Source organism: Podarcis erhardii (assembly GCF_964252035.2).
Source record: "Podarcis erhardii genome assembly, chromosome: 17".
Lineage (NCBI taxonomy): Eukaryota > Metazoa > Chordata > Lepidosauria > Squamata > Lacertidae > Podarcis > Podarcis erhardii.
In genome coordinates this window covers 27,525,593-27,537,605 of record NC_138515.1, presented here as the reverse complement: position 1 = coordinate 27,537,605, position 12,013 = coordinate 27,525,593, and the positions used below count along the sequence as shown (strand labels likewise).

Here is a 12,013-nt window from a genome sequence, read left to right as displayed (position 1 = left end):
AAATCGTGAACGGATGCCGAAATGTGGAGAAGTTAACGTAAGATTGGAAAAATGGGGCAACTGGGGACACCACCATGGACCGATTTGCACATCCCTAGTTTCAAGTGACATCAAGTGAAATCCACAATGGCCTGTTCGTACGTGCAAGTTGAACGTGATGTCGTCAAGTGGCAAAATAGCCAGCCGAAGATCAAGGAGGTATATCATCTCTGTATAGCATGTGCTTGTTCCTTTCTCTTCCAGAAGCCGACCAAGATGTCAGCCCCCCTCAAGTGACCATATTTGCCCCGCCCAGGCAGGAGGTCGACGAAAAGGAGAAAGCCACCATTGTGTGTTTAGTCACCGATTTCTTCCCAGATCACGTCGCCCTGAGCTGGACCGTGAATAACGAGAAGAGAACGGCTGGGGTAAAAACAGAGGACCCAGTATATGACAACACCAAAAAGCGCTATTCAATGACCAGCCGTTTAAGAATCACCAAGGAAGAGTGGCAGAATGCAGATAATAAGTTCGTGTGCAGAGTCAGTTTCCACGGTACAGAAGGTTCCACAGACTATGAGGATGACATAAATGGTGCAGGTAAGTGAAAAGCAGGTTAGCAAAGACTGCCCTAAAGACTAGGGAGCTCAGATTCCCAAGAAGGTGAAATCTACCACAAGCCACCACGTTCTCTATGCGTTCCTGTAGTTTTGCACCATACACAGTCCTGGTCACATTTTTAAAAAGTTTTATTTACAGTGGTACCTCTGGTTAAGTACTTAATTCATTCCAGAGGTCTGTTCTTAACCTGAAACTGTTCTTAACCTGAAGCACCACTTTAGCTAATGGGGCCTCCTGCTGCTGCCACGCCACCAGAACACGATTTCTGTTCTCATCCTGAAGCAAAGTTCTTAACCTGAAGCACTATTTCTGGGTTAGCGGAGTCTGTAACCTGAAGCGTATGTAACCTGAAGCGTATGTAACCTGAGGTACCACTGTACATGGGCAGAATGTTCCCAGATCCATTTGACTGCAAACCATTCCTCATCTCTAATACATTTTCCTAGTAATGTGTTCTATCATATTCAAACATTTGTTGATGAACTCCTTTCATTGCATTTGTCTTATTCTACCAACTGATCCTCAATGAATTTCCAAATAGCATGTAGTTTCCCTAAATGTGCTTAAGAAATTGTGGCTGTTTTCACACTTAGCCAAATCTTCTGATGCCAATATTCAAGGAAGAGTCTATTCCTGCTTTTGCGGGGGGGGGGGGGAGATAATTTATATTGTTCATTATTTCCCCCCCCCTTCTTTTTTATACACACAACCTCTGGGGACATTCAGGAGAAGTACATGCACATTTGGGTTTTTAAAGCCTTGCTTTGGAAATATTACCCCCCCCCCCACATACCCACCTGTCACTTTCCCTGTCTACTTTCAGTTTTTCCAGGTCTAAGGATAGCTAATGTGCCTTCTCCCCCTTCTGCTTTCAGATTGTGGTGGCGGCAGCGAGGCTGCAAGAGGTAAACCAAAATTACCTTGTGCTTTCAATGCTGGAATTTCATTGGAAATAAAAACACAAGAAACCTCCCTTATACTGAGCCAGACCATTGACTCACCTAGCTCAGTTTGTCAGCACTGGCTGGCAGCAACTGTACAGGATTTCTACAAAGGTCTCTCGCAGCCCTACCTAGAGATGCCAAGGTTTGAACCTTGGGACCTTTGTATCAGATGCCCTACCAGTGAGCTACAGCTCTTCTGCCAACCAGTCTCTTACCTAACAGCTCTTGCAATAAACATGGTCAGTATTAAGTCCCGTTGACTTCAGTGTATACAACTTCCTGTTTAGGGAGGATGACGATCTGTACATGAAGACAGGAGGTTACCTGTGTAGGTTTGATTACTTCTGAGTTCAGTGTGACTGGGCAGCAGGGGGACCTTTTGATTCTCCAAAACATTTTGGCACAGCCAGTCTGAAATATACTTGGAGAGTGGATTTCATGCTCTTTATTCAGCTCATAGTGGTGAGGAGAAATGAAAGTTCCCCCAAAATATCTGCTTTATATACATTATTTACACAATGGGCTGCACATGATTGGCTAATTCCGGGATTCGCCTGTGGCCAATCAGGTTGTGGATTCACTTCCACCTGGAGCTGGACTGGGTGGCTCCTGTGGACCAGTAATACTGCTGCATTATTCTAGGACCAATCAGACTGCTGCATTCTGAATCCTATTGTTTTAGGACCAATCAGACTGCTGCATTTTGGATCCTATTGTTCTAGGACCAATCAGACTGCTGCATTTTGGATCCTATTGTTCTAGGACCAATCAGATTGCTGCATTTTGGATCCTATTCAACTCAGTACATAACACAGTCCATGATAAACGTCATCTCACCTACTGATAGCCTCCAGGGCACCCATACAGGCATGTCATCATCCTGGGCTTCCAACATGGTGAAGGGAAAGCAATATTGTTACCCCCAGCAGAAGTCTCAGAGCAGATGAGGGCAACTGTAGATTGCCTGTAGCTCTTGTTGAATGGCCTCCAGCACCGCGAGAGAAGAATAATAGCCTCATCCTTCAGGAATAAGCAGGGAAGGCAGGTGTAGCAAGGCTTGAGGATGTTCCAAGCTGTCCTCTGTAGACCTCCCCTGCTGTTTCCAAAATGGCCCTAGAACCTGCAAGAAAGCACCTGCTCCCGTCCTATTCAGAAGGCTTTGACCCCAGTCCAAACCCTGGATTATGACCCTGATCCTGGTTGGGATACAATATTAGCACAGCAACTGTAGATAGGCAGATGTCTGCATTTTGATCCATGTTTCTTTGCCCATTGACAGATCTATTCATCTAATAACCTCCGTTCCTCCAGTCAAAAGCTATAGGAATTGCCAATACTTGTTCTCTGGGTTGGTTGCTTGCTTCATGCAGAGCCTTGTGTGCTGTTTTAATATGTAACCCTGAAAATTGTGCTGTTTGAATATAAGCTGGTGCAAAAAACACGAGCAGTTCCTTGAAGCTGGCCAAGCTTTATCTGAACTTCATCTAAATTTCTTCCTCCTTATATTTGATTGTTTCCATAAACAAGTGAAACTTATGGTTGTGAGTCAGGTAACCCTAGACTGAAGAGCCCTAGACTGGGTATTTCCCAGCCACCTTTAAGTGCCCAATATCATCTCAAACTAAAGGAAGATTTTCCTGAACCAGCATGCAGACAGAAATGCAGCTGTCACACTTTTCTGAATTTTATGTTGACGTTCTCCATCGAAAAAAGGCACACACGAAGGAAGCATACTTTATGGGAAAGGGCACCCAAAAATGCTTCAGTTAGGGAAAATCATGTATAAAAATGCATTGTAGTATGGAATATATCTGGGGGTGTGTGAAATGGTATATTAGGTACTATTTGTACAAAAAAATATATATCGTTGGGGGGGGGGGAGTTAAACTGTGGAATTAGCTGCCACAAGATGTGGTGATGGCTACCAGTTTGGATGACTTTTGACCAGGGTTTCCCAAACTTGGGCCTCCAGCTGCTTTTGGACTACAACTCCCATCATCCACAGCTAGCAGGGTGGATGATGGGAGTTGTAGTCATGGTGGCCATGTTCTACCTCCACCGTCTGTAGATGACTTTGTGATCATTCACATTTCTTTCCCACCCTTAATTTTTAGAGTCGTATCTCACGGAAGCCTATATTGGAGAACTGGTGTATTTTCTTCTCATTCTCAAGAGCACCTTGTATGGAGCCTTTGTGATGGGATTAAAACTAAGAAAAAAGGTAAAGTACAGTGTTGATTCTTTCCGCCCTGGGCCCACCAATTTCTTTTGAAAATGTGACATATGGATTCTTCTGCTGTGACCCAGCACTGAATTCACTCTGTTTAGCCTTTAAACACCACAGGCTAATCCATACTTCTTCTTGTTGTGTTGCTTTTCCCTGCGGAAAACCACTCTGTGACCCCCACCCCCACCCCCCAGATCTTTCATTATTCTGGTGCATTTAGCCCAGAAGTAACAATCTGCTCTGTTCTGTTTCCTGTTCCATGACAGTTGGCACCATAGGCACGTTTTACCTGGGGGCATCTATCCTGAGCTGAGTGAACTCCATGAAGACAGAAGGGAAGATGGATACTCTCAACCTTGGAAGTCCAAAGTAGCATTTTCTTAAAACAAAAACAGTTGCTTAGGGTCAGTCAGTAAATAATCTCTCTTTGGTTCTCTTAAATGCTTTATTATTTTGCATTGGAAACATTTATAAAAAGCTTTTTTTTGGGGGGAGAAGTCCTTTACCTTGGACTGAGGACACACAAAGGCAGGGGACAGTTGGTGGGGGTGTCCCTGTAGGGTAGAAAGGATCTACCAGGGTGAGAGGCTGGGGGAAAAGCAGACTCCCAGGTGGAAGATGGGAAGGTCTACCTCTCTGCATAGGGATAAATGACAGTATATACATGATATAAATATGGAAAACGGCCATATAAGTATTTTCCCCCTCTTACTTTTTATCTTTCGGCTTTTTTAATATTCTTGTTCTATAAGCTATCTTGATTCTTATTGTATTTTATGCCAAAACTTTTCAATAAAAACACTTAAAAAAAATTAAATGCTTTATTTTAGTAAGGCCACAGCACTTTCCCCCCAGAGTTCCTTGCCTTTCATGCCACTTTTAACTATGTTTACTAGGAAATACATATGCTTAGACTTCCAACCTTAAAGTACTATTGATTTTCAAGGAGCGTTATGCATCACTCTTGTGCAGAGATCGAGCCGCAGCCAACATGATACGTTTTTTTAGTAAAGTCGCCGAATCCTTTTTGCTGAGACTCCTATGTTTCCTTTCATAAACTGTTGCGTCAAAATAGTTCAGATCCAAACTAAGGTCATGTTGTGAATCTCTTTTTCCAAAGAGAGGCTATGTGTTTTCTTGTCACTGCTTGCTAGCAGGGAGGGCAAGGGTTGTTTTAGCTAAATATAGATTTAATGCTTTTGAAATAAAGGCATTATGACATCATGAAAGCAAGAGTGTTGGGCGAATACAACGTTTTGCTACCGATTAACGGTGGACGCAGGTGGCGGTGTGGGTTAAACCACAGAGCCTAGGTCTTGCCGATCAGATGGTCGGCAGTTCGAATCCCCGCGATGGGGTGAGCTCCCGTTACTCGGTCCCTGCTCCTGCCAACCTAGGAGTTCAAAAGCACATCAAAGTGCAAGTAGATAAATAGGTACTGCTCCGGCGGGAAGGTAAATGGCGTTTCTGTGTGCTGCTCTGGTTTGCCAAAAGCGGCTTAGTCATGCTGGCCACCTGACCCGGAAGCTGTACACCGGCTCCCTTGGTCAATAAAGCGAGATGAGCGCCGCAACCCCAGAGTCGGCCATGACTAGACCTAATGTCAGGTGTCCTTAAAGGTGGGAAATCCTTGCCACCAAATGACAAGCTGCACCCGCCAAAGTTCTCTCTTCTTCAAGGTGCATGTCGCTTGTGCCCAACGTGCTTTTAAAGTCACCTAGAAGCACCAAACTGAGAAGCATCATGAACATTTGCTCTGCAACAAGGATGTTTTAGATCACTGTTTCCCAACGTTGGGTCTTCAACTCTTTTTTTGGACTACAACTCTCATCATCCCTAGCTAGCAAGGCCAGTGGTCAGGGATGATGGGAATTGTAGTCCAAAAAGAGCTGGAGACCCAAGGTTGGGAAACAATGTTTAGACGGATCTGTAGAAATTGGGTCATTTGCTTAGCCAACCTCGAAAACGTCCCCTTTAAGAAAATAAGCAAGCGAGGCATTCATGCGCACAACAGGATGTGGCTTGACATTTGCTTGTGGGGCGGTTTCTCTCAAGCAGTGGTTACCACAGGGCAGGTTTCGTTGCAGCGTGGGGCTTCGGTGATCAGGCACTTTTCCTGCCACGGTTAGAAATAGCACATGTTGTCCCACCCACAATGGCGGCTTCAGGGCCTGGCGCTATCGCACAATCAATCTCCTGCCTCAGCCAAAAGCTGTTGCTCCGTGATGCAGGTGCACCAGTTGTGGTCGGTGTGTGCCGCATTTCAAATGGAAAGTTTAGTGGGTATTTGTTGTGCACCACTCCTGACGTGTTTTGATACCTCTCCCCTGCCGACACAAACGTGGCACTATAAGAAATGTGCACTCTGGATTTCAGCGACATCAAGTCCTCTCTTTCCTTTCCTTTCCTTTCTGAAGGCTGCTGAGTAGCCTAGATGACTCTTACTGTGAGCATAATGTGTCCTCAGCATGTCCTTGTGCCATTTCCTTTTTAATTCAGTTTTTATTGTGACAGAGAAGAGCGAGAGACAGCGGAGCTGTTGCCTTGGGGGGGCCTTCTTCTGACAGTGCCTTAGAACCAAGTTATTTGTCTGGACCTTAGAAGCAAAGGCTACTGAATACAGAGTACAGTATAGATGTACACAGTATAAGGGTGGAAGTACAAGGCATTTGGTTTCTTATGGGCAAAGGGTTATCTCATGTCAACTTCTCCAATTATCCACACCATACATTTAAAACACGTGGCTTTCCCCAAAGACTACTGGGAACTGTAGCCTACACCCAACGTAACTGTAATTCCCCAGCACCCTTAATAAACTACAATTCCCAGGATTCCTGGGGCAGTAGGAGCCATATGATTTAAATGTATTTACGCATGTGACCATTGTAAAAGTTTCCCTTTTGAAGTTTTGTTCTTCCAGGATGAGTGTCTGAAGATCAAGAACACATGGCCTGGTGTGCTCTGCAGCAGAGTATTCCTGGATATCACTCTGACCTTGTTGATCTCATACCCTCCATCATTAATAATAATAATAATAATTTTTATTTATACCCCATCTATCTGACTGGGTTTCCCCAGCCACTCTGGCTGGCTTCCAACATATAAAAAACATAATAAAGCATTAAACATTTTTAAAAAACTTCTCTATACCGTGGTACCTCAGGTTAAGTACTTAATTTGTTCCGGAGGTCCGTACTTAACCTGAAACTGTTCTTAACCTGAAGCACCACTTTAGCTAATGGGGCCTCCTGCTGCCACTGTGCCGCCAGAGCACAATTTCTGTTCTCATCCTGAAGCAAAGTTCTTAACCCGAGGTACTATTTCTGGGTTAGCGGAGTCTGTAACCTGAAGCGTATGTAACCTGGAGCGTATGTAACCCAAGGTACCACTGTACAGGGCTGCTATGGGGTTGGATAACTCCACACACCCAGTTTTTTTGTGGCACCCACTAGGTGGCTGCCAGCTTCCTTGTTGCACATGCTACTTCATTAAATCACTGGTTGCTTCTTTACTACGTGTGTCTCAAGCCCTCCCAACAGTTCTCCAATGAAAATAGGGACATCCTAAGGAAAAGTGGGAAATTCCAGGATCAAATCAGAAATCAGCTTGGCTTCTGTAAATCTGGGACTGTCCCTGGAAAATAGGGACACTTGGAGGGTCTGCTTTTTCACTTCATTGTAATCTAACCTGTGGGACAAAGTTAACCCCCCATTCCATGTGCCTTGCCCCTTCTTGTGCCCCCACCCAATTTCTTATTTCTTTTTGGTGTTGCCACTGCAGTGACGCAACAAAAGGCACAACTGATGTCAAGGAAGGAAAGGGGACACATGGATGCATCTGGCAGGGAACACATGGTGGCGATTAATACAAAGGAAGGCCTTTGTGAAATGTGCTTTAATCGTATGTTGTAGCTGTGAACTGAGCTCCCTGTGGCGATCAGGTGTGCAGCAATGATGTTTGGCTTGCCCAGAGATCTTTTCTTTTAGCCTGGCATTTCCCAACGACAGATATTTGAGTTCTGTTTGGGTTCCTGCTGCTGCAGTTGTTGCAACCATATGGCTATCTGGATGTTGTAGCTGTTGCTATTTATTATTTTTAAAGCTTATGTGTATATTGTAAACCTCTTTGGGATCGATTTACATGTGAAGAGCAGTGTATGTTTTAAAAAAATAAAGAAAGGAGGTAGGAGAAAAGGTGTTCAAATAAAAATAAAAATAATCTGCCCATCTGACTGGGTTACCCCAGCCACTTTGTGCAGCTTCCAACAAATTAAAACATCAAACATTGAAAAATTCCTTGTACAGGGTTGCCTTCAGATGTCTTCTAAAAGCCAGATAGTTGTTTATTTCCTTGACATCTGGTGAGAGGGTGTTCCACAGTGCAGGCGCAACTACAGTGGTGCCCCGCAAGACGAATGCCTCACAAGACGAAAAACCCGCTAGACGCAAGGGTTTTCCGTTTTTCGAGGCGCTTCGCAAGACGAATTTCCCTATGGGCTTGCTTCGCAAGACGAAAGCGTCTTGCGAGTCTTGCGATTTTTTTCACTCCCCCCCCCTTTTTCTAAGCCGCTAAGCCGCTAATACAGTGGTGCCTCGCAAGACCAAAATAATCTGTTCCGCGAGTCTCTTCGTCTAGTGGTTTTTTCGTCTTGCAAAGCAACCCTATTAGCGGCTTAGCGCTATTAGCGGCTTAGCGGCTATTAGCGGCTTAGTGGCTTAGAAAAAGGGGGGGAAGCGAAAAAAATCGCAAGACTCGCAAGACGTTTTCATCTTGCGAAGCAAGCCCATAGGGAAATTCGTCTTGCGAAGCACCTCGAAAAACGGAAAACCCTTTCGTCTAGCGGGTTTTTCGTCTTGCGAGGCATTCGTCTTGTGGGGCACCACTGTAGCCGCTAAGCCGCTAATAGCGCTAAGCCGCTAATAGGGTTGCTTCGCAAGACGAAAAACCACTAGACGAGACTCGCGGAACGGATTCTTTTCGTCTTGCGAGGCACCACTGTACTGAGAAGGCCCTCTGCCTGGTTCCCTGTAACCTGAATGATGGGGATGGAGACACTCCTTCAGGTATGCAGGACCAAAGCTGTTTAGGGCTTTAAAGGTAAGCACCAACCCTTTGAATTGTGCTCAGAAACGTACTGGGAGCCAATGTAGATCCTTTAGAAGACCCAGCCACCATCCTGGTGCTCCTTACCACAACCCTGTAAGGGATATCAATACAGGAAAGATAGTAAGTGTGGGAGGCTGGAGCTGAGCCAGCTTATAACTTCTCCCCAAACTCACAGGTAAAGTCTTAGCTGATATTCCATACAGGCTGCTACTCACATAAGTGTTCTATTTAGAAATCCCAAATAGTTGCTGCAAGGGATCACTTTCCACCTCTGCTTAGGAGGTGACATTTCAGGTGGGTTTATGGCCACAAAAATAACATCCAGCATCCCTTTGACAACAGGGTAAAGGGACAGGGTGCCATCTAGTGGCTTTTGATGGATATATTGTTTTGAATTTGCTTTCGTAGATTTTCACGGGTACAGGAATGCAGGTTTTGGTGTCCTCGGGTGTCTTTCCGTATAGGAACTCAAACACTGAGATCCTGCTCTGTTCCAGTAACAAGAAGCCGAAAGCACCAGCCTGAAGATGACGAGTGAGACCTCGTCGAAACGTCGCCTAGACACCCCAACTTTTACACGGGAAGACACCCGAGGACACCAAAACCTGCATTGTTTTGAATCTATACACATAACACATATGCACATAACACATGTTTTAATGTATTTTTAATCTTTGTTGGAAGCTGCCCAGAGTGCCTGGGGAAACCCAGCCAGATGTGCAGGGTATAAATAATAAATTTATTATTATTATTATTATTATTATTATTATTATTATTATTATTATTATATCTGCAGCAGCTGTTTTTCACGTGTTGTCCACCCAAGTGCTGCTTCACTGCTCTGCATCTGTCGCAGAGTCAGTCCTTTGTTGATGGCTTCCTTCATGGATCATCACCCTGTCTCTGTTTGCTTGACGACTCATGGGAAGACTGGTTTGGTCTGTAAAGTGGTACCTTGGGTTAAGAACTTAATTCGTTCTGGAGGTCTGTTCTTAACCTGAGGTACCACTTTAGCTAATGGGGCCTTCCACTGCCGCCGCACCACTGCCATGCAATTTCTGTTCTCATCCTGAAGCAAAGTTCTTAACCCGAGGTACTATTTCTGGGTTAGCAGAGTCTGTAACCTGAAGCGTCTGTAAACCAAGGTACCACTGTATTTTACCATGTTAAACCCAGTGTCTGGCATCCAGAAATTAGAAGGGGTGTGCGTTGCTCAGCTGAGCCGCGATTTTCAGGAAGCATTTAATGTGGGCCCCGTTCCTTGTGATTTCAACAGGAAGGAAGTTGATGCCTCAAAGAATACACCTTTTTCCCCACTTCCCTGCAGTGTGGGAGCAGACAGAGCCACAAGCAAGGAGGAGGGTTTTTGTTGAGGTGTTACATTCACTTTGCACAGTGTGTGGGCTCCAGGCACAATAATAAATCCCAGTGTCACCGGCCATGAGGTTTTTGATGCTCAGGAAGAACTTGGTGTCTTCAGGTCTTGATCCTTGGATGTGGGGCGGTCCCTCGGCAGATGAGGATCCCACGGCAACAGAATAGGCAAGCAGCTGAATCTGTCCTTTGAGAATTTGCCTGTACCAGTAGATATTGGGGTTGGATGCCCCATTTATGTTGCAATTAAGAGATACCTTGCTGTCTGGCCGCTGTATCACCGACTGTGGTGTCTGAACAATGGTTGGAGAACCGTCACCTATGATCCACCAAAGAAAGCAGAAAAACTCTTATTACAGTTAAGAATATTTTATTATCGCTGCGTGTCTATTTTAGGGGTAGCCAATGTGGTGTTGTCCAGATATTGTTGAAACTCCCATCTGCTCCTGACGGCATGGCAAATGGTCAAGGACGATGGGAGTTGTAGTTGAGAATATCTGTAGGATGTTTCACATAAGGAACCCTAGCTAGCTTTGATTTTTCATTTCCAGTGACATTTCATTCAGCCCAAGAAAATACATTCCTACACGTCCCACCGCCACCACATATAAGTTAACGCACCACCCTCCTCCAGTGTTTGAAAAACTAATTAACATTTTCACATGGCAATATATTGTTCACGATTAATTGCTTACAGATCCTCCATTCTGGCTTTGTTTAACAATTAATTGCTTGCCATCCTGCATTCATAGTTCATGCTTTATGTCCCTCAAATAATTAAAAAGCTTATGGAACTATAATGTTTATAGCAGAGCACATTATAAAACTTTCGCCCCCTGCTCAAAAGAATGCAGTCTACCAGCAGGAAAATCAACTGGAACTTTGCCCTTGATTTCGGGGGGTGGGGTGGGGAATGGTTGCCATAATTATTACTATTCATTATAACTAGGTTTTCTCATACAAGCAGCCGGTATCTTCAAAGTCAATTACGAATGTGGGCTTTTAGCCCATCAGCAAACAGGAAAGCCCATCTGGAATATCTCCCACTAAATAAATCTATGGCGTGATATACAGAGAGGTATTGCTTGGTGCTTGATACAGGATGGGCAAAGGCAGGTTGGGTTCGACTGCTGGATCGCTGGGTGATTTCCGGTAGATGACACAAGGTTTTCAGAGACTGCATAGGATTATCAATAACAGCAGCACCCAGGCACCTACATTACACTGCTGAAATTAAGAAAGCTGGGGGCATTGTGGGGAGTGATATAAAGAGAAAGGAATATAAACTCTTCTGATATGCAGTAACAGCAGCAAGAATATTACTGGCCCCAAAATGGAAGCCAGAAGAATTACCGACGATTGAAGAATGGAGAATGAAGTTAATGGACTATGCAGAACTAGATAAACTAACAGGAAGGATTCAAAACTGGCGGAACCAGAAATTCATGGAAGATTGGAGTAAATTTATGGACTACTTGAAAAGTATTTGTGAAGATCAGACAATGTTTGTAGGTTTGCAAGAAGTTTTGTGAGGAGTATTGGAAGTATTGCAAAAATGGAGAAGGGGAAGGATGATTTGTTAAGAGATGTAAAGGCAATATAAAGTTAAGAAATGCATAAGAATTGGCTAAAACGGTGGATCATCAGAGGTGCTGATGGAAGTCTAAAAAGATTGTATAAGTGATACGTTTTGTGGTACATTTTGTAATTTATATGTTAAAATCAATCAATCTATCTATCTATCTATCTATCTATCTATCTA

The 12,013-nt window shown here is 44.3% G+C and overlaps 1 gene segment (V, D, J or C); it reads left to right on the top strand.

Annotated features, from left to right (window-relative positions):
- LOC309332386 (M1-specific T cell receptor beta chain-like) overlaps positions 1 to 4,797 on the top strand; it is an 81,364-nt gene extending 76,567 nt beyond the window's left edge. The window contains exons 4-7 of the C gene segment in view: positions 244 to 579; positions 1,476 to 1,505; positions 3,659 to 3,765; positions 4,038 to 4,797.
- Positions 4,798 to 12,013: the final 7,216 nt, after the last annotated feature.